This window comes from Haplochromis burtoni, unplaced genomic scaffold (assembly GCF_018398535.1).
Source record: "Haplochromis burtoni strain Fernald_Lab_line unplaced genomic scaffold, NCSU_Asbu1 Contig_196, whole genome shotgun sequence".
Taxonomy (NCBI): Eukaryota; Metazoa; Chordata; class Actinopteri; order Cichliformes; family Cichlidae; genus Haplochromis; species Haplochromis burtoni.
In genome coordinates this window covers 257,961-281,087 of record NW_024582557.1, presented here as the reverse complement: position 1 = coordinate 281,087, position 23,127 = coordinate 257,961, and the positions used below count along the sequence as shown (strand labels likewise).

General features: G+C 39.4%; 1 long non-coding RNA gene across 13 annotated transcripts in view; it reads right to left on the bottom strand.

Moving 5' to 3' along the window:
- LOC102302168 overlaps positions 1 to 23,127 on the bottom strand; it is a 445,058-nt gene that overhangs the window by 395,187 nt on the left and 26,744 nt on the right. For 8 of the 13 annotated variants that reach the window (XR_006055031.1, XR_006055030.1, XR_006055032.1 and 5 more), the window contains exon 2: positions 2,952 to 3,054. This is a non-coding gene — a long non-coding RNA (uncharacterized LOC102302168). Of the gene's footprint in view, positions 1 to 2,951; positions 3,055 to 14,346; positions 17,288 to 23,127 lie in introns of those variants that run through there. The other 5 variants (XR_006055027.1, XR_006055028.1, XR_006055025.1 and 2 more) reach the window with 1 other exon arrangement.

Here is a 23,127-nt window from a genome sequence, read left to right as displayed (position 1 = left end):
GGCAATTAACGCTGGCGGGAAATGGAATCGGCAGGGATTGAAAATGAAGTGTTAAACACTGCAATATTTGATTGTCCAGCTTTTCTTAACTCAAACCCTCTTTGCTCCCTCTCCCCCTCTTTTCCCTCTCAGATAGATTTTACCAAGAGAGATGGATAGCCAAACATTGGGATTCCCTACTGAGTGGGACTGTGCTCTAAATGCCTTTGGCCACAGAGTGGCTGAGGTTGGTTTTGGCTATGCACGTGTGTGTGTGTGTGTGTGTGTGTGTGTGTGTGTGTGTGTGTGTGTGTGTGTGTGTTTGGCCAAAGTGTGCGTTTATCCTCCCATGGCCTTTAAGTGGACTTGGCCTTAGATCCAGCTTTGGCTATCCTGAACCTGTGAAGCTATACCGTCTGTTTATGTGTGTTTAGACTAGTGGCACCTGGACTGCTTGCTGAGGCTAGGAGAGATGTTAGCCACTGCACAGCCAGTGCGTCAGTGTCCCATTTTACCTCAAGGAGTCTGGATGTGTACCAAGCAGAGCCATGCCAAAAAGAGGCAGTGACCACCCAGAGAGCCAGGGATGGGGACTGGGACTGGGCCTCTTTCAGTTTCAGTCACATCTAAACTGTGAGGATGTTCTCAATATTTGTTGAAAAAAAGAATAAAACAGTCAGAAAAAAATAGTTTCTGCATTTTAAATAGATGGATAACTTATGTAACATATAATATAATAATCTACTGCAGTATATTAGTAGTCAGTCACTTTCTTTAAGGATATAAACCATTTGGGGTCAACTTGAAGCAAACTATAATTGACATTTGCAAAGCAAAACGTTTATTTTTGATCACACAAACTTATCTTTACCAGTTACTTTTTCTGAGTAGGTAACACTGTTATCGAGGAGAATACTTTTAAATGTTTGTAATTTCTATAAGGTAACAAGTCACACACTGCTGGCATGTTTAAGGAGAAACATAATCAACCCAGAATTGTAATCAACATCTCTAAGCAGTAAACAGCAAAGCAAACCCACAGTGGACAGGCGTATTTCCTCACTCTGTCTACACAGAAACCAGTCATGTTGAGTCAGTCCAGCCAGCCTGGAGGCGTTGTTTGGCCAACAGTAAACCAGGGTATCCCTCACTGGACACCACTTGGCTGCTCCTGAACTCTGCACACTAGCCGTCTGGCCACAGGCTTGTAGCAATTGGCAGGCCATGTTCTCCATGTTCTCTGGCAAATGTCCACTCTGAGTTCATAGCTTTTGACCTGTGTGTTGGAGGGATGCATTTGGCTCAGACTGAGCTATATAAACATCAGAGCGTGTAGCTGAGGGCCAGTTTGGCCCTAGCAGTCATGTTTAACACGCTGACACCAGTTGAATTTAAACACCTGATGTTCAGAGTCTGTCTGAGAGCCAGTTACAGCCACTGTCCTTTGGCAGTCTGGACGCCTGTTAGATATCATGTGATCTCATTAAATGAGAGCACTATACACTAAACACATTTATGAAAACAAGTAAATGCTGCTCAAAGGGGGTGCCTCATTATCAACATAGCCATCTTTTAGCTAATAGCATTTACACAGTAGATATAACTCTTAGGGTAGGTTCACATAAAAACAACTTTAAAAAGATTCTAATATTTTTCTTACTTTTTTCATCATTTCCTGAAAGAACCTTTTGCTTTCAGAACATCATCTACAATAAAGCCAAAAAGAAAAGCAATTCACCAGCTTTTATATGGAGTAGGTAAACCTTTCTTAATGGTCCTGTCAGGAGCAAGCATACTTGGTTTTTTTTTATTTTATTTTATTTTGTTTTGCTTTTGTTGTTGTTGTTGTTTTTAGAAAAAATGTTTCTGAAAATTTCTTAGTATAATGAACATTAACTTCAAAATATATATTTTTTATTCTGTAAAAATATTAAGTTGCGTCTTTATGGTGCCACTGTTGATTATCTCGTCCTTTTTAAATGTGTTGCTTAAAAAAATTATTGTGCAATTTATTTGGGTTTTTCAAGGGGAAAAAAATCACACTGATGGTGTAGAAGTCTCAAAACCTCAAAAGGATCTAATACTTCAGTTGTACTTTATGTTTTGTTAAAACAGCATGTTGTCTTATGTGTATGCTTCCTGTTATGTTAAAATAACAAAGCTGTGACACCATGAGTGCAGTGGGTAGCTGTTTTATAGACGGTGTTATAGAATGAACGCTTAAATATGAGTAATTCCAGCAGGGCAACTGAGCACCAGGGCCTACCTCGCTGACCACAGCCTGATCTCTATCATGCAAACAAGTGCTGAGCTTCATCCATAGGGTGTCTGGGCTCAACCTTTGAGATAGAGTGACCTCAGGCATTGAGCAGGGACTTGGTGTAGAGCTGCTACTCCTCCGCTTTGAGGAGGATGTGTTTCAGGCATTTTCTACTAAGAGGAGACACTGGAAAGATTATGTCTCTTTGCTGGTTTGTGAACACCTCGGTGTTGCTGCATACGATCTATACTAGACGGTGGCCAGGGACAAAACTGAATCTGAATCTCTACTTTGACCCCTGTGACCTGGACCCACATAGCAGCAGAAAATGGATGGAGGGATATTTCAATTCATAGCTTGCCTGAAAATCTATGCATTTTTAAGCTGTCTTCAGTCTATTGAAGTAACCCAGTGTATTTGCATTATAAACACAAACTGCTACTAGGTGAATCTTAAAAAAAGTTGATGATTAAAATAGCACATAGCCTGACATACGCTGAGGTTATAAGCTCCATATCCGCTAACAAGAGATCTACTGTGTCATATTCACCACTGAAGCGGTGACAGATAAAGTAATGGAAACAAAGCTGTAAATCTTTACAGCAGGTAACAAAGTTTGAATGTCAGCGAGCATGACGGCCACTGATTCAGACAGACGTACTGAGGGGGGCCGGGGGGGGGGTAGGGAGGCAGAGTTGGCATGGATTCCTACCTGTTTGAGAGCGGTTGGCGATCCTCCAGTCAACGTGCCACCCTGGCTGCTTTCTCTCCTCCCAGCACTCCCGCCATGCCTGCATGCCCCATTTCCACTCACACTGGGGACACAATCAGAAAAACACCAGGAACAGACATGAGCAAATCCAGTTACTAATCAGGTAGACATGGTGGCATGACACAGTATCACAGCAGATATATTTTTTCAAGTGTGAGGGTGAAAAACTCACATATTTTGAGGCTAGGTGGGTAGTGAAGGTGCAATGACTACACATATCAACGAACACTGATCAAGTCTAACTGGGAACCCATTAGTCGTACCCTTTCTTATGGATTACTCGCATTTCCTTTCACCTCTTACTTTAATTGTTATTCATTATCTAACTATTTAGTTAGATTTAGAAAAAGATAGTTAGGACTAAAATACACCTGTCAGCTTTTCAAAGCTCTGTTTTCTTGGCTGCCAGGTCAAGAATTTGAGAATTCTTTAGAGAATTCTGAGAAACATATGTGGTGCAGAAAGCAAATTTTCTTCAAATTGAAAAATTATTTTCACTTTAAAGCTGACAATAAAATAAATTATAAAACATGGCAAAAAAAAAGAAAAAGAAAATTGGCATAAAACATCCTGGTGCAGGCTTTCAAGGTAGGTTTGAAAAACAGTAATAAAAGGACTTTAATGTAAAAAAAAACAAAAACAAAAAAAAGACAATCCTTATGCACTTACATCACGGTGTAGAGATACAAAGACACAAACAGAGAAGTTGCACTGTAAATCATGTCCATGTACACGTCAATTTATTTGGCCATGAGACCAGACTAGGTTGACAGACACCACACTTCTTCCTATAATAAAAACAAAAATACTTGAAAAATTGCTACATTTTGGCTCCAGTTTCACTTTGTTACAAACTCAACATGTTTCCTTCATAAGAAGGTATGGTACTTCACATTAGAGCAGACATCTGTTTTTGACGAGTTCAGATATAGACATTAGTTTTATTTTATTTATTTTTTTCCCATGGAAGGACAAGAAGGGGACAGTAAAATACTGATTGTTCCCGGAACTGAAAAACCTATGTACTGCTCATTAACTTATATTTGTCATCAAAGATCCCATTTCATCTCCCACCACTTGGCCTTCAACATGCAGTCAAGTACATTCTCTGTGGAGATGGTTAAGAAGAGTTCTTAGGCTGGTTTTCACCAAAGTTGCTGTTGGTGTTGTGGTATTATCCCAACCCTAACCCTAACCTCCAACCTAGGGTAAGGATTTATAACCAGGGCTGCACATAAGTGGTCCGCAGGTGCACATTCGCTATCAAAATAAAAGACGCGCACCAGATAAGAAGTTGCAACGCGCGTTTGCATACATAAGTTGTTCTGGAGGAGGACAGACATTTATTCAGAACTCTTAAAGATGTCAACGAAGCAAGCTCCGTAAGCAATTACTTTGGTGTTCCTCCACCGCAAAAGAAGCACGTATTCCCAGACATTCCGAGAGTCACTAACTCTAAAGTTTCAAACCTAGGATAAGAACAGAAAACGTGCATCAGAAGCTCTATGGCATGGATTTCTAGCAGCTCCTTTAGGTGTAATGTGTAGGTGGCCCAGTACTTTGGTCCATATAGTATATGTTCTCTAACTTGCGATAGTAAACTGACACAGTTGTGGAGACTTACAAAAAGACCTTCAGTTGGGTTTTGAAGGAATTTGCACTTTACAAAAAGCATTAAAAAACAACCTCATAGCCCAAAACATTAGCACAAGAAAGGGATACAGAAAAATAGAGTAGAAAGAAAACCTCAAACTTGTGCAGCCAGCAAAGATTAAATTCTCTTTCATCCTGACATTAATTTTGTGTAAAGCATCATAGCTGATTCAAAGCTGGGTCTCCTGCTATGACCATGCAGTTGACAGTTGAAGAGTCCACCCTTTCCAAGCCGGGAAACAGAGTTTCAGGCGCAGAGAGAAACCAGGAGCATTCTGTCATTCAGAATTGACCACACGTGTGATATGTGCCAGACTACCATCCTGTGCCAGCACAGAGCGAGCTGAAAATTCAGTTTTTTTTCCCTGCACCAACACAAACTTTATTTCCAGCCTGCTGTACTTGTCATATTTGCCTTGTTGGGACCTTGTTCGGTTCCTAAAATGTAAATCAAGTTGAAGCGTCACCTTTTTCAGACACTGGAGCATTTCCAGAAACACATTGCGGAGGTACAAGTAACAAAGTACTTCTGCAAAGTGATCAAAAAATAGCAGCCACCATGAAAATGTTCATGTATAGAAGTGTACAAGATGAGGCTCTTGAATGGGAAATCAAGATTTCCAAAGATTCTCAAAACCTTTTTTTTTTTTACGCCTTGTAAAATTGTCATCCATGCAACCTTGCAACCATCCATCCATCTATTGGGGTGGTGGAGCCTATCTCAGCTGGTATAGGGTGAGAGACAGGGTAAACCCTGGCTAACACAGAAAGAAAACCATTGGTCCTCACATTTACACCTTGTACAACTGCTATAAGGAAAAACAACTTCTTAACATTGTTAATTGTTTAGGATACATAACATAAACCTACCCTAACCTTAAATCTTTTTATAGCATTTTCATCTGATTGAAACACCCAAACAGAAAGGATTTTAACAGGAAAAACTGCAATGTCAAAATATAAGAGACTTCATTCGAAATGTTACATCTTCTAATTTCCCAAAATGTGATTATTTAGCATGTGTCTTAAACAAACCCCTCTGGATGCCCAGAGGTTACAGCAAAGGAACAGAAAGTGAGGAAGACAAAGAGAAAGAGAGAAAAAGTAATAGGAGACAGAGTTGGGGGTAAAGCTCAGAAGGAGGGGCGATGAATTCCCAAATCTAATCTGAGTATAATCAGGGCACTGCCCCAGTGTCCTAACCCCATCTACACACACTTACACACACAAACCACAAGGCTGTTGCCTATCCATAACCCCCAGTGTGTGGGCTGCGATGTTCCCATGACCCACTTAACACATCTGGGTCAGCTGTATTCAACTACCAACTAATACATATACACACGTACACATCCTGCCAGGTACATTAAGACAAATGAACACACACGCATGCAGGTTCAGATAAGGCATGGGTTGTTTTTTTTTTCAAACTCGTTTGAGTAAAAATGATTGCTTATCCACTCCTCATTACTGGAAAAAGCCCCATATATGTCTCATTATATTATAAAGCGCAGCACTGTTCAACAACTATTCACTCCTCCAGAGTTCAGCAGTGGTTATTTTTCAGAGCATTTACTCTTCTAAAGGCCCAGCTCGAACTGGAGCAAAGGCCGAATGTGTGGCCCCACTTCACTGTATATAAAGAGCACTGTGAGACGAACACCTTTGAGAGCCAAAAGGTTGTCTCACTAGTTGTAGAGCTGGATGTAAACTAGTAAGTTTTTCTGGCGCGTTGGGGCCTTTTTGCAGAGGCAGGAAGCGAGAGAAGGGCACATGAAGAGAGCGGTTAGGCTCTTTAAACGCAGGGGTAGTACTGGCTGCATCGCTTCCAAAAATAAAAAAGGAGAAAAGAAAAAAAAAAGAAAAAGAACTTTTGAAGTGTGTTTGTGTTTGAGGCGAGGGAGCAAAGGTGTGCTTTTGCGTTTGAGGCAAAAGCCAGGAGTATCTTCAGTGTGTGTGTGTGTGTGTGTGTGTGTGCGCGCGTGTGTGTGTAAGTCCCTCTTGCCAGTTTTAAAAACCATCCGTAGCCCAGGTAAATGGCATGCTGTCCTCTGCACATGCCCAGTGGCTTTCTCTTTCTCTTCACAGGAAAGAGTTCAGAGGGCCAGTTAGCACCGTTCACAGCGGACCCCGAGGCTTCACTCAAACACACAGCCCAAAACACACACAACCAAATTCATGCACAGAGAATTCCTTAAGCACACACAGCGTACAGGAGGCCACAAACACATTCACACATGCTTGCAGGCTCGCGCAAATTCATGCGGCAGCAGTACATGCATACATACGCATGTGCATGCACACACATGCGCACACACAGTTGGCCCATGGCTAGAGTGTTCAAACAGGCGTGATATTGAAATCCAGCAGTAGGGAGAACAGCGGGTTTTGCTGAGGTCCATAGCAGGTTATTGATCAAGGTTAGTTTACTGTGAAAACTCTGCCTGTGGCCAAGGGCCATTCATACCAGAGGTGTGTGTGTGTGTGTGTGTGTGTGTGTGTGTGTGTGTGTGTGTGTGTGTGTGTGTGTGTGTGTGTGTGTAAGCAAATGAGTAAGAAAAAGACTTAAACGTGTATTTTTGAACATACATGTATATTGAAAGTTAATGGACTGATTGGAGTCTAGCTGAGCTTTTATCAGCTAAGAGAGCTGTCTTTGTGCAGAAGCTTATAGAGCCCCTAAAGGGTAACAGTGGGAATCATCATCTTTTTTTCACCACTAATTTTGCATTACCTTGCAACATTTTGCATTCACCCAATCCATAGACAGTGGCTGAGGTGTATAATGATATAGTATGCATTATGTTGTAACATTATGCATTGTGTTGTGGTCACTGATTGTGACCACAACTGGTGAGTGTACTCCAAACTATAGTCTGATGCACTGTAGTTAGAGAATTAGCTAAACAAGTTAAAGTGGAGCTGAGACATGAATTAAGGCTAATTTCCACTACAGAGGCCTGGATTTACAAAAAAAAAAAAAAAAAGATGGATTAAAAGAAAGTTTTTAAAGTTAGAGTTTTTAGAGCGTTAGCGCCATTGTGTGCCAGTACAAAACATGACATCACCACAATACCTGCCTTTTTGGAGTGCTCGAACCCTCCTCCTCCTCCTGCTCATTTCTTCTTCCAAAACCAACTTACTGTTTACCTGCTTCCTGATCTAATGCATTACTTATCAGGTAACTTTGTAATGGGATCATCTGTTTTATTTACTTCCTGTTGTGTATTTGGCATAGATGGAAAATACAACTCACAAATGTGCAGTATTTGCATTCAACTGTGTTTACTTTTGACAGTGTGGCATTTTAAATGATATAGAACGAATTTACATTTCCTACTGGCCTCTAATATATATATAGTATCACATCGTAGGCTAACAGGATGTTTAAAGGACAAGAACGATAATGATTCATGATCTTTAGGTTGTTTGCTTGTCACATGATCAAACCTGTCAGGGGTCTCTGTAATTTATTTCCAGAGGAAAAAAAGAGGGAAAAAACATTTGACCCCAACATGGCAAAAAGGATCAGTGAATTCAAGATCAAATGAATAAAGGAATGACTACATTTTGAATAGCCATGCATTCATGGGTTCATAATGTTACAATGAGTGCCAGCAAAGTCTTTGTGGTAATGCCAGTCAACCTTTAGAGTTCTGAAGCTTTATGTTGTGGGACTACTCAGGCTTTTACATGTTCTGTGAAACTACCAAACTTGGCTGCCATTCTGTTAGTCTGTCTGACACACTATGCAGATATTCCAGAACACACATTCACATCCCCTTTTGTCTCGCACTAACAAAAGCAGTTGTTTGAGATGTGTCTGTTATTCTATTCAGGACCTCAGAGGCCTGCCAACAAATGACCTTCATATGGAAATTTAAACACCTATGCACACATGCGTAAATGAGTGTGGGGGAATTTCAGCATAACTTCACTCAATCAGACAAAATGTGGTAAATGTTAACCACAGACACACAAAGAGAATCACTTTCAGGCAATATAGATACATAACCTCATGCATACACATGCATAACTTTCACGAAGCTTGAATGTAAGTGGGTTGGGTTTTTTTTTTCTTTCTATATCATGCCAGAAAGTTGTCCAAGCAGAAAGTTGGGATCCAATTCTTTGCTTTTTTTTTCTCCCCTTTTCTTATCTCTAGCTCCCTGTGTTCACAACATCATCCATCCTTACTCTGTGGTACTGAGTCAAAGGGAACTGGATTTATCATGTAGGTGCTGAGAGGATTTATTCACTGACCTCAAAGTTCTTGCATACTTGATTTTGTGTTTGGAAGACTGAAGGGTGCATCAGATCTTAATTTTCAATTGGGGTCTGTTGACCAGCACCCCAAACATGTTTAATGTTCAGCTGCATCTTGCTGGAAATTAATTTGTAATGGTGTGTAAGAGTAATGATCGGAAAGAACCACAGGCTTGCATGGCACTGCTTGGTAGCCAGTGACAGGTCAGCTTCATGGACTAATATTTTGTGTCTGTGTATTTTTACTAACATGTTTAATATTGTTTATGCTTGATCTTGACACCAATATGCATGTAAACAGGTGATGGCAACTTTTTCTTTAGTTTAACGACTTTTTGTCAAACAAACTGGCAGGCCTACTGGTTATAAAATGTCTTCAAGCTATCTTACGGTTAATATGTTGTAAAACCTTTTATCTGCTTGAGTTCTCTTGTAGGTGTCCTCAGCTCAACAGTAATAACAGCAAAAGGAGGGCTTAAAAATGTGACATCAATGTACGCAATGCTGTTCCTTCACCTGTTAATTAGCTGTATGTCTTGTAACTGCATTATAATACATGTCTTCAGATGGATTACAGATGTAACGTTTTAAATTGACTGGGCGATATGAGGAAATCTAATATCACAATAATTTCTGTTGTATCACAATACACGATATATATAAAAATATGTTTAAATAACCTCAATTTTTACAAAAAATCTGAATGAATTGAAATGTTTTATTTTAACCATTTTTAACTATCAGTTGCCCACAGAGGTTTTTCACTAATGACAATACTGTCACAGTAAATCTCCTTCTGTGGTCAACACTAGACCTTCAACAAACAAAAGATCATAGCAGCAAAAAAGTACATCAAGCAAGAATTCAAGAGAAAAATAAAACCATCTAAATTAAAATGGTGCTTATAACATATAAAAATGGTAAAATAAAAAATGTGATGGCCTCAAATTACAGAAACAAAAGTCTAGATAGTGACTATTAAAACAACTGGCCAAGAACATTCACAGCTATCACAGCTGGTTTATTTAATGTGGGCTTTTGTGCAGGGAAATGCTGACATGCAGAGTTTAAAACATTCTTCATTTTGCAGTGGATGATTATTCAGCTGGTGGGATAATTTCGTGGTACTGCTACCTTTAGCGACTATCCGACCTTTAAGTGATGACGTGATAACCCTGCTTCTGGGTCCAAACTACTCTGCGTTTATTAAGGCTGTTGTGTTTTTAACATGTTTTAATGCTTTGTATCTTTTTCTGTTTAATCTCAACAAGCCCCTAAAAACAGTCAGCGATCACTGTCGGCCTCTCTCGGTTTTTATTACCACTGTTCATTTTAAAGCTCAGTTTTTAAAACCTTACGATGTAATTACAGCCTAGGCCATGCAGCAGTATATTAATGGCTAACCTCGTATTGTGGATGGATTATCTCAGTTGTTCTCCAGACTGAAGTTTGGTCCTTTTAGAGCATCCTGCCATGCAACTGCTTTTGTCCCTAACCATCGGGAACATTCACATTAACTTTTATCGAGTGGAAACAAAGTTAGTGTTCATCCTCCTCCAGCTTCACTGTGCTAATGTGTTTATAGTATGCAAACCATAGCTGTGTAGCTAGCCACCACGTAGCACATCATTAAATACCAGCTAGCCCAACTTCAGTAACCCTACAAATGTCATTACTGTTTAGTTTTCTGTCTACATTAATGTCGGAAGCAATAGCAGAGCTATGCGTTTAAATTTTTCAACTCTCAGTGATGCCGCAGTGTTAATTTGACTTTGGATCTGAAGCAGAGGTTGGACCTGAAAACGGCTAATGATGTCACACTTAAAGACCAGATAGTTTCATGGCATGTTTTGCAAATTATGCATTTTGTTCAACGTCCTCCTTATGAAATTTTTTTTTTTGGATTGTTGTATTTCCTCGCTTTTCTATCTGGGACAAATATAAATAGTATTCTCAGCGCAATGTGCCAGGTAGAAAATTTTCCTTTTGGGAGGTGGGATTAATGATGCATTCACAGAAAAAACTCACAGTGAATGAATGCAGACAGCTTCATATTTCCATGTCAATTTATACTTGATGGTTACAATAAAGTCATTTTAACCATCGTGCGTGGAAAAACTTGCGATACATCGAGTATATTCGATATATCGCCCACCCCTGTGAAATAGAAACAGCAACCAGCAATCCTTTAAACTTCTCCTTTATCATAAGGGGTCACCACAGCAGGTAGTTCTGCATGTTTGACTTGGAGTTTTATGGTGGATGCCTTTCCTGAGAAGATCCCAAATTTGTGTGTCCAGCTGAAAATGAACCACTGACCTTTCACCTGCCATTTAACTGTGCAAACCACTACACTACATTTCTTTTTAGTTTGTTTCAAAGGAGCGAGTGAGCAGACTTGAGCAACAGATTTCAAGGATTTTTGAAAGCCTTCCATTCAAGCATAGAAACAGCACCTAACGCAAGGGATGTCCAGTAGTATTGTGTCTACACAACGTTAGCAAAAAACTAATCATTAACCAATATTCAATCCTATCTCAAACAATTTAAATCCATAAAAGCATAATTTGTTTGCATCTCTTTAGCTGAATCTATAAAAATTGCAAATATAACAGTCTGAAATGGTGTCACTGAAAGGGTGGCTCGGAAGCAGATGATTTGCTCCTAAACTCCTAAAGGGATCACCCCCCCCCCCCCAAAAAAAAAAAAAAAAACCAGAAACAGCTACTACACTACAGCTATGTGTAGAACATGGTGGAGGCTCTGTTATGGTTTGAGATTGCATTTCAGCAAATGGTGTTAGGGATCTATTAGCAAAAACTACCATCAGAGTTTGATTCTTCAACAAATGCTTCATTTTTGGTTCATTTTTCATCGTGACAATGATCCCAAATACACTGTCCATGCATTAAAAGCACACCTGGATAGAAAACATATAAAGGAGCACTATCATTCCACACTATTTCAGTAATATTCAGACTTGAATATTACTGAAATAGTGTGGAATTTGGAGAGAGACAAAAGACAGCTAGCATCCAACGAAGAGCTTTGGAATGCCCTTTATGAAGCCTGGACAACTATTCCTGCAGACTACTTAAAGAAATGACAAGAATGCTTGCATGAAGGTTCAGGCTACATTAGAATGCACTGTTATGCAAGATGGAAAATTTTAGGGGGGGGGAGTATCAGAGAGGGTTATGTTTTCTTTTCATTTTACTTAGCACTTTAGGTGACCCAAAGCATTTCTGGATTTCCTTAACCCCGAAATCAAACATTAAACTAGTTTTTGTGAAAATGATGTACAACCAAACTGTCCTCACTTTCCAAAAAGGGCCACCATCTGAAGGTCCAAAATTGAAAAAGGATAGTAGTGCAACAACAAACATACACAGTCTCCTCCATCCCCTCTATTTCTCCCTTCCTGTGTCCGGTCAGAGTAATGGATGGCATATCTGTTGCTTACTCATGCATACAGCTGACAAATTGTCCCTCTCTGATCACAGCCCCGCTGCTGTGTGATTTGTGAAAGACAGCACACGACAAGATGAGTCGGCAGCTCAGATTGAAAAAGGGCACCGGGGATACAGACAAACTAGTCCAAAAAGGTGCATTTGAAGAAAATTATATATCTGAGGGCTTACGGGCCGCCGGAGTGCGGATGAGCTGCTTCTGTGGGTGAGTGCATGCACATGTGAGTAAGATTACAGATACGTGAGACATGTTTTTTTGCAATGACCTTGGTGTGGTGGAAAATTTTCATCTCAGTACATGTGTATGATGGTATACAAATTCACACAAAAAGCTTCCCAACAAGGGCAGAATCTCTAAGATGCACATAAACCATAATGCGTGACTTTTGGAGACTGGTTTTACATGTAAGACAGGCCACATATTGTGCACCAGTCCCTATTTAAAGTGTATGATATGACCCAAATACAGTCCAGCAGTCCCTGCTTACAGTGTAATTTAACCCACATACTACTCGCTGCTCCCTGGACCTGGTATCATAATATAACCCACATTCTTGCAAGCACACTCTAATCCTGTCCCTGTTGCTGGCAGTTTTGTGCATACGCTAAACAAACTGCCCCAGGTTAAATCTTAAAAATCTAAATATTTCATAAAAGTTTAAGTTTGCATGAAAATAAAAGAGAATGCAACCATGTTAAAAGGCTACCACATTTATAAGATCAAGTAATTTAACTTCAACTAAAGGCTGCTAAATGAATCCTTTTGTCAAAAGTTTATCAAATCCTTCCTTCTGAATTTAAAAAGTTGTTGTTTTTTTTGCCCTGGTTTGCTGAGTCTGCATCTTTAGTACAAAGAACACTGCTATATTTTACTTGATCAGATCTAGAATTTTCCAGGGCAGCAGTTAAAGTTATATTGGTCCAATTGTCATAGAAATTTGGCCAAATCTGGCTGACTGGCAGCGTTGGCTCAGAGTCAAATAGGTGGAGTATCTTTCCTCAGCCCAGTGTAAAATCTCTGGGTCAGGGATGTCAAACTCATGTTATCTGTTTGATAAAATGTTCGATCTTAAGTGGCCTGAACCAGTGAAACCCCCCTTTCTGTTAGTGTAAAGAACTTTAACTACACATTTAACTGGGATATTTTAATACAATTTCAACAGTACATCAGTTTCTCTATAGCTAAATGCTGCTGCCAATAAAAGAAATATGTCCGGATATGACTCTTTGGGCTTAAAATTGTAAGAAGTAAATGTGTAAAATTACAATTTTACAGAAAATGTTCTGCTAGCTCATTGCTCAGACTGAAAGACTGAAATGGAAAGTTTTTGTTAATTCACAGAAAATGTCCTTTTTTAAAAGAAAAAACATTCATTGTAAAAACAGAAAATTCTTTAGCAGATAGTGAGAAAACAGGAATTTCTAGATCATTAAATGCTTTGGTGTAGTATGAATGACCGTGGGAAAGGTCTTTATCAGTAGGGAAACCTATAAAAATAAAAATACAGTCCAAAATTGATTAACTTTTTCCAAAGCTGTCCAGAAGGCCAGATTAGACTCTTTGGTGAGACAATTCTGACCCTGGACCTTATGTTTGACACCCCTGCTTTATGTATTCTTTTCAGGCTGTACAGGCATTTTTCGCTAGTAAACTAGTCCAGCATGTATGAAACTAGAGAGGGAAAAAGAAAATGCACCAAAGCAGGTACAGCTGCACACTGTGTGCTGCTGTGACTGAGACGTGTGCCTTTTTATTTATCAACTTAGATCTTCTCATGTGGAATGAAGTGACTGACTAGTAAAAGAACAAGATTTTTGTCACACAACCTTTAACAGCAAAGGTAAGCTGATACTTTTGACACAATAAAGTCTCCAGTCATCACTCCAAAACAGTGGTCCCAGCTCTTAATGTGAAACACGTTTGCTGGTCATAGAATTTCACTCACCAAAGTTGTAGGACAAACCTCTCAGAGGGGCTGTACCTCACAGTCAGCCATATTATTTCAGACAGTTCCATTTAAAAAATCCTACGAAAGACAACAAAAGGACAAATATGATCAAGAGGTCCAGTTTGGTCATGTGAATTAGCAGAGGTGATGCTTACCAGCCACCAATTTGGAGAACACCTGTCAAAGAAAGCAGACACTGCACTAAATTCAATCCAAATGGATGTCTTATAATGAAATTCACAGTTGTTGCGTTGGGGGAAATTAGCTATAGAGACCAAATGTTTGTTTTTACCAGTCTTATTGCTTGGTGGAAAAAAGGTGTAAGAAAGATCCACTTCTTGGTAAAGGTTTATTTGGGACCAGTTGCAGAATACACACACAGAACCCTCTAATGTGCACCTGAAATGGTAGGAACATAAAAAAGATATGCTTTAAGGGTCCAACAGTGCACTTGGATGTTATATGGCCATTACATCACTGCATTTCTTCCAACCATTAGAACCTAACTGGTGGACTTGTGTTTCAAGGTTTGAATGTTTAAGTACAAACTTCAACTTATAGTATTTACTAGCAACAAAAGGAATCATATATAGATGTTTCAAGCATCTTTCAATCTTTAGAAACGAACGTGTCCTGTGTACTAAGTAAGTCAGCACAATACTGACCCAACGTTGTGAACATAATTACAGCCTAATCATCTGGCACAAAAGCCAAAAAGAAGCTTATGTTCCTAATGTGATCCTTAAAATCATAGGCCAACGCAGTCAAGCTTCCATAAATTAGCCTACTTTATGACGAGCCGTGAGCCATTAGGAGGAAGGGGGGAAAAAATCAAAGAGTGAAAGATAAAGAAAATAAAGGGGAGAAGGTACAAAGGGGCAGGAGTGGGGGTGAACGAGGCCTTTGCTAATTCAGAACACTAGTCGGAGCATTGTGCCAAGTCTGCCTCCCCTCTGAACCCCCCGCCTCCCTCCTTCCAACCTCTTCTCTTTCTTTCAAAGGGCCAAGGGGAGGCTGCAGCTTTCTAGTCATAAACATCTCTCGGGTAGGTCTGCACTGGGCCTTTGCCACTTTACATATTTGCTTATTTGAGAAAAAAAGCAGAACGAAAAAAGAAAGCTATTCTGGCTCAAAATCTGCTTCTCTCTCACCCTCTTTCATTCTCTGTCTGATCATTCCTCAAGGCCAGAGTTGAGGCTGTGATAGAGATTAGGACAGCAGCGCTACTGACAAGGCAGCTAAATCTACACCGGCTGACAAACCTGGCAGTCGCAGTGTTTGGAGAAGGGTTGTTAAAAAAGAATCAGAGGGGGGGGGGGGTTGACTAATAGCGAAAAGAGAGAAAAAGAAAGAGAGAGATGAGGGTCAGGAAATGGAGCATTTTGAAGGGGGCCAAAATGGTTGATTGGGGAGACTGATCAGTCCTGATTTAAGGCAGATGTAGGGCTCTCGCACGGTTGATTTAGCTTTACTAAAAGAATGTGTGCATTCCTGCATGTGTGTATACATTAGCAGCAAGTACTGTACATCATGCATGTGTGGCTGTTTAAGGCTGACTAAACAATCTGTGTACACAAGAGGGTGTGAGTGGTGCGCAGCCCATAGGGACTCTCGCAGACAAACAGTCTACACTTGCAAAGTGCTGAATTCACAACACTTCAAGAGCTACCACTTTCCTGTGGTGAAACCACACGGCAGTAGTCGCCACTGTCGGACACAATATGGTGTCCATATGCCCATGATGACATCCAGATGACTTGATTCAAGGGAACTTCACGGCAAGGAGTCGTGTTGGGTCTGATTAAACCACTCGAGCAGGGCACATTTAAAGGACAAGTCCACAGCTTTGTCTTGGAACAATAAGGTTTCCATATGTGGAAATGTAGGAATGTGATTCCAGTAACAGAGATGGCAGATCTTGACTTGTGACATGTAATACAGGAATACAGCAGAACGATGTAACTTATATATGTCGGATAGTTTATCACAGCCTTTCCCAAAGTTGAGAGTGCAGCAGCGTCCTTAAAAGGAGACAGAAGATCCCACAGGCCCAATCTTAAATCTGCACTCTAATCAAATTAAAAGAGAACTTCATGGATTTCCTTGAAATTCTTATTTTAAAAAAATGCAAATAACACAGGCTGCTGGCTATAAATTGCTAATGCGACCCAGTCAAATGCAAAGTGTTAAGGGCAACGTGTGACTCGCCTGCCACTGGGACACAAACTTCAATAGAAGAACAGTAAATTTTGGTCAGAGTATTGAGCCAACTAACCAGGGTTTTACTTCACTTTTTATAGAAATAAATACATTTATTACATATGAAAACGTATAAATTTTTGATCACTTTCAAACTGAATTTGTGTTATTACTGGAGCCCACCTGCAGTACCTTCACAATCCTTAACTTAACGAAACATAAAAGCTCAGTCTTAGTGGTTGGGTTCGCATTATGTTAACACGCCACAGTTTTTCAGCATGCCGCTGAAACGAGACACAACCCTAACCTTAGATAGGTCATCTTTCTTTTTAACACTCCACTCCAGGCACCTGTCATGGTGACAAGCAGTGTTGGGCAAGTTACTTTGAAAAAGTAATTAATTATAGTTTCTAGTTACTTCTTCAAAAAAGTAAATGAGTTAGTAATGGAGTAATAAATTACTTGAAAAGTAACTATTGCGTTACTTTAAAAAAAAACAAAAAAACATTGGCCATTTTGTACTATTTTAGATTTTACCCATAAAAACTTTTTACTTTGCCTGGTTTGGTATCATCCTTTTCAGCACAACCTCACGTGTCTGAATTAGAGATGGACCGATCTGATATTACATATCGGTATCAGTCCGATACTGACCTAAATTACTGGATGGGATATCGGAGAGAAATAAAAAATGTAATCCGATCCGTTAAATATCACGAAAGCACCTCACAAAACTTGTGACACGATGTAACTCACCTCATAACCGTAGCACGTCGGAGCAGTATGCGTCACGTGATAGAGCCTGTCGGTGGTCTGGTTGAGCATTTGGAGCCAGCATTTCATCTTCGACAAAGTTATCCCCGACAGAAGTAAAGCAAGTGTGTAAGTTCATCTCTGAATGTTTGTAAAGCATTCCCGTTAAGCTTAACAACCGATATATGGAGCGACTGCCTCTTCTCCTGCTGCTACTTCAATCTGAAACTGATCAATGATCAGCTGATCGGCTTTTCTGTCGCGAGTCCGTCTCTCTTGTTTGTTTATCGCCCACTTCGCACCAGAAAGAGGAAACCAGCGGCTGAACAACAGCAGCACGTTTAAGCTTGATAAGCTGTTGTTAGAATTTATTTAATATTACTTTCTACACCAGGATCTTTTTCTATCAGCTGACGGCTGGTAACTGTGCAGGGGCGGATCTAGCAAAGTTTAGCCAGGGGGGCCGATAGGGCATGAACAGGGAAAAGGGGGCACAAAGACATACTTTTCTTTCTTATTCTCATTTAAAATGTCTAGCTTTTAATAAATAATTATCGTACACCCAAAGTTTTAATCTGATGAAAAATGTATAGAAGTCCATTACTGTATATAGTAACTGTTAAGTCTAATATACCCTAGTAAGCTATAGTACTTTTTCCATCTGTGCAGTCTGCAATTCTGTTGAAGAAAGATGTTGAATCTATTTAATTATTCTTGAAAAATAATTTATTTCTGTGCATTTTTTTCCACACTGCATCAAATTAAAGTTGATTACGTCGATTAAGCATCATGAGGTGGAGGGTGGGGTGGTTCCCTATTTTTTTTTTTTTGCTTTGGGTTGCTTTTTTGCAACCCGATATTAGTTAGGTTGCTTAATATTTCTGCTAAGTACTCTTTAAAATACCAGAATAGGGAGGATGGAGTAGGTTTAAGTTTATTAGATTGATCAGTATTGCTGAACTATGAAATATTTTGGGTGCAGTGTATTTTTTGCATACAGGTATAACAGAATAGCTTTAGTGTTTGTGTTTTTGTAACTTGAGTATGAACTTACACAAGCAAGATATTGAAAAAACATTTTATTGATTAAAAAACACACCATATCGGATTCATATCAGTATCGGCAGATATCCAAATTTATGATATCGGTATCGGTATCGGACATAAAAAAGTGGTATCGTGCCATCTCTAGTCTGAATTAACAGTTATGTTTTCATTTTGACATACTGTATTAACACAACTGATCTAAAATCAGACAAAAAACATAAAATCCAAGTAGAAAAAGTTATAGTTTTTACTGTAACAACCACAAACATGTTTAATGAATCGTGTTTCACAACTTTAAATGCAAATATAAATGGTCAATTTTAAAATCATACGCACAAGTTTTGCAAACAACAAAGTTATTTGCAGCCATTTACCTTTTACCCTTTTTTTTTAAAATAACCATTTCAAACTGTTTATGTAACAATCAGCTGTTCTGCATTCAATAAGATGCCACACAAATTATTTCTGCCACTCCAAAAAAATAATTTCTGTCCACTATAAAGGAGAACATCACAGCCTGATACCTGCAGGTCTGACAGCAGCAGGTGCATCACTGCTCCTGTTTTTTTTTACCTGGAGACAGCAGTCGCCTCATTGTTCTGACACACAACACAAAACTATCCACAACACTGCACACTAACTACACAAGAAAACACATTAACTACACACTCCAAACATGCTAAACGTCACAAATTTCGCTCTCTCTTTTTCTGTTGTTTTTCTTTCTCTCTCTCGCTGTCACTCCTAAAACGTCCCCCTCTTCCCAATGTCATGTTACCATATCATTTTTGATTGGTCGACATGGTGCATTTTCCCACCAACACCAAAGGGCTGGGTTTTTTTGTTTTGTTTTTTTATTTTTTGGGTCATAAGCAGAGAGTGCTTGCTAGCGCTGTCCTTAGACAGTAAACGTGACGAAACTATTGAGGAAAAAACGCTGCGTATATATTGTTTATCATGACTCTGGTTTTACGTGGCCTATCAACACAATTTAAAAACTGGTATATATCACCTTGTTGCTTTGTCATCTTGAAGTGGTCATGTGATTGTCTTACCACGACTACTTTATTCTTCCTCAGTCAAACAGCAGCACTCATGTGACTGTTTTGCCCCCTAGCTCCAGGAGTTGTGCCAAAAAGTGATTGCCTGCCAGAAAGTGATCGTCTGCCAAAAAGTGATCGTCTGCCAGAAAGTGATTGCCGCTGTCGGGAGCGCACAGCTGCTTAAAGCTGTAGCGCCCAGATTACTTACAGCTACTTCCGTGCAACTGATATAAGATGCAGTAAGCTGAACACAGCTTCAGCCGTCTGTTTGTTGAAAAATAGTAACGCGACCGCATTTTCTTGTTAGTAACGGTAACGGCATTGTAACAATAGGAATAGTAATTAGTTAGATTACTCGTTATTGAAAAAAGTAACGCCGTTAGTAAAGCCATTACTTGTAATCCCGTTATTTCCATCACTGGTGACAAGGTACCCCATTCTCCCACCAGCTGTAATTTAACATGCTGTTAAACTAAATTCAGTAACTACATTACAGTTACAATTAGGTTCTTCAGTTATCTGCACACCAGTTGGATAGAAAGTTTAAAAAAAAAGTAAAAAAAAAATGCTTCCTTTCTGCATATTTGCGGAAGAGATGGAAAATGCTGGAGTGGTCTACAGCTGAGTTATGGACATTACTTTTATTTGAATTGCACAAAAGGACAAGAGCACAATGATAATGTGCAAACGGTGTCCAGAATAGAAACAAATACTGCTAACACAACATCAGCTCTGTGCAAACTTGCAAAGAGATCATGCTAACACAAAGCTAACCAAGAACCCAGAATGATTTTAAACTTGAGTCCATGCAGAACCCCAGCCCAGCAGCAAGAGCCTGATCTTCAGCAGGTAACAAAGGCACTATGAGGCTTGCAGCCTCTGTTTCTTCCTGTTAATGTTCCTACAGTAGAATCATTGTAGCGACCTTTTTGAAATCTCTTTGAGCTGGTTTTCTACTTTGCTGTGTGTTATCCAGTTTGTGTTCCTGCATTAATGCAAAAAGAAAGATTGTTAAGTGTTAAATCTCGGTATGTGGAGTTGTAGCCTGATTATCACAATGCATTTCAGGTCATTTTACAGTGTTACAAGAAAGTAATGTAATAAATAGTGTAACAAATTGCTTTCTCCAACAAGTAATTAAGTACTATTGGCTATTAGTTTTAAGGAAACTAATCAGTAATGTGTAACAGATATTACTCGTTAGTTTCTTTGAGTAATGACCCCAACACTGCCCACCACACAACAAAAACTGCTAAAGAAGGAACAGGACTAAGAGGCCAAGGCACAGTCCCAGCTCCAAATTTCCCAAGTACTCAGGCTGACTCAGCATCTCCCAAATGCGCCAAAATAAACCAATACACCTGAGGCTCTGCCCTTTAAAGCACATGACACAAAAAGTCTGCTGCCAAGATGCTGGTGCCAGACAAGTGGTACACCGCAAAATTCCCTTGGCCGAGCGCTGAGGTATTTAGGTGGAATGACATGAACAGGAAGGTTGTTTTAATGTTGTGGCCACATAGATGACAGTTCCCTAATAAGCAGAAAATTATTGTTTCTTTGATGATACCTTAAAGTGGTTAATGCATCATTTATAGTCCTGGATTGTTGTCCATTTGTATAGTTCTTTTGCCATGCATGCACAGTCATTCATTCAGAACGTCAACAACGGCTGCCCCTACGGGGGTCCTCCTTGGGCTCTTGTGCTCTGGGGGGCTCTAGATGTCTGGGGCCTGGATCCCCTCCATGCCTGCTTCATGTCCTGCAGGGCTACGGCTCCCCACACCTACTATTAGATAGTTACATTGAGAAACCTTTTGAATACAAGCACGCTTACACACACAGGTGTCCACACAGGCATTCACCTGTTTGTACTCACAGACACAGTATCTTGGTTGGCTACAGCCTCTAAACATTTAGTGCGTTGTCGGTCTTGTGTGCTGCTCAGTAACATTCAATATTTATTTTGTATTGTAACTTATGCTTATGTTGGTTGTTGCTGTGGTTTCCCTACTTTTTTCTTCTGTCTGGTGATCAAACAGATTTTTTGTGTCTTTTCTCTCTTTCTCTTCTTCTCCTCGGTTTTCCTTTCCCTCGCCTTCTGTTGAGTCTCTTCCCAACCCCTCTTTTTTTCATCTTTCTCTTTCCCGTCCACTGGTCATGTCCATTCTGACTGTAATAACTTAAAAGTAAAATAAATTAATAAATAATAAAGATTGAACAAAATATGACAATCAAATGCATTTTTCTTGGCCTTTAGGCAATAATTCTGATTGCTGCAGTGCCAGACAGGACAGGTAAAAGAAAAAAGAAAGTCACCAGCATTTAGCCCAATAAAAATCCTTTTCGAATATTGAAAAAACATAAGTGTGTTTCACAGATAATGGCTGCAATGGGTAATCTTAAATGTTTCATTCGACTACCAAAATGTTTATATTTTGCACAACTTCTGTGTTGTCTGCAGGCGGTACTAAAATAAATGACAAACAAAAGCACAAATATAAGCAAGATTAGCTGAAACAGATGATTTTCCAACACTGTATGCTGTGACAGAGTGTACCTAAAGCATGTAGATGTGGATCTGCAAATCACCATGCTGGCACTTTAATGTATTTCACTCAATTTATTACGTTCTCACTGTGGCCTTTGCTGTATACCTTCATTTCCAGGTGTGTTTCTGAATGTATCTTAGGCAAACTTTACTTGTATGTTTTTAAACTTATTTCACAGAGCTCATCCTCCAGTTGTAATCTCAGATCACCAATGACTTATCTGCTGTATGACCCCAGCATATTGACAGAAATGAGAAGAAAAGCTTTTGTGCGTTCTTTTCCACATACTTGGAACCGTTTGTAGAGGGAAATGAAATTAAAGACCTTGGTTTCCTTTACTCAATCTAGGCATTTGTAAACTCCACAGTAAATGACTTTTCACAGATTTTAGTTCAGTTTAGCTTTCTTAATACTGGCAGTTTTTCTGTGCCGTCTATTTTCTTGCAGCCTCCATACATTTACCTCTAATGCTGCTATGCAGGCCTGGCCTCCTGTAGGAAAAAAAGAGTGCTAACCTCACTGCTTAAAAGTGTTAAATTAGATTAAAAAATCTATATGAGGTTCTAACAGTCAGAGTTGGGTCAGTAACAAATCTCTTCAACGTGTTTCGGCAGAGAGACACAACTGTGCGCTTATTTAAGACAGAGGAAATTTCATGTTAAGATGAATGTAACTTTGGAAGGTACTCAGTTGAATTATTACCTTTAGATAAGAGTTTGAATCAATACTGAGCCTTTCTGTACCTTGGAGGACATTTTGAAGTCTCAGTGGATGAACTCATTCGTGCTTATTATACACAGCTAAACCAGAAAGTAAGTGTGTAAGTTTTGGGGGGTTTTCACTGAAATATATTAAACCAAAAAAACCCTGATCTCCTGACTGCTTTTCTTGCAGTAATATAATGTTGGCAATGTTATCCTGTCCCCAGGTCTTAGCAATGAACTTGGTAAGTACAAGATTATCATTACTGGGGTGATAATAGTTAAGAGAAAGAAAGACCCACAGTGCATATGTTCAATCTTAACATTGGAAATAGTCTTTTGACCGACTTGCTAACAACTGTCTTACAAATCATTGGATAATAAGACAATGTTCAAAAATTTTTAGGAGCTTTGTGTCAGCAGACCTAGGCTCTAATAAACCAAAGTTATCCATATCACTTTAACACAATGAATGCTCATCAAAAG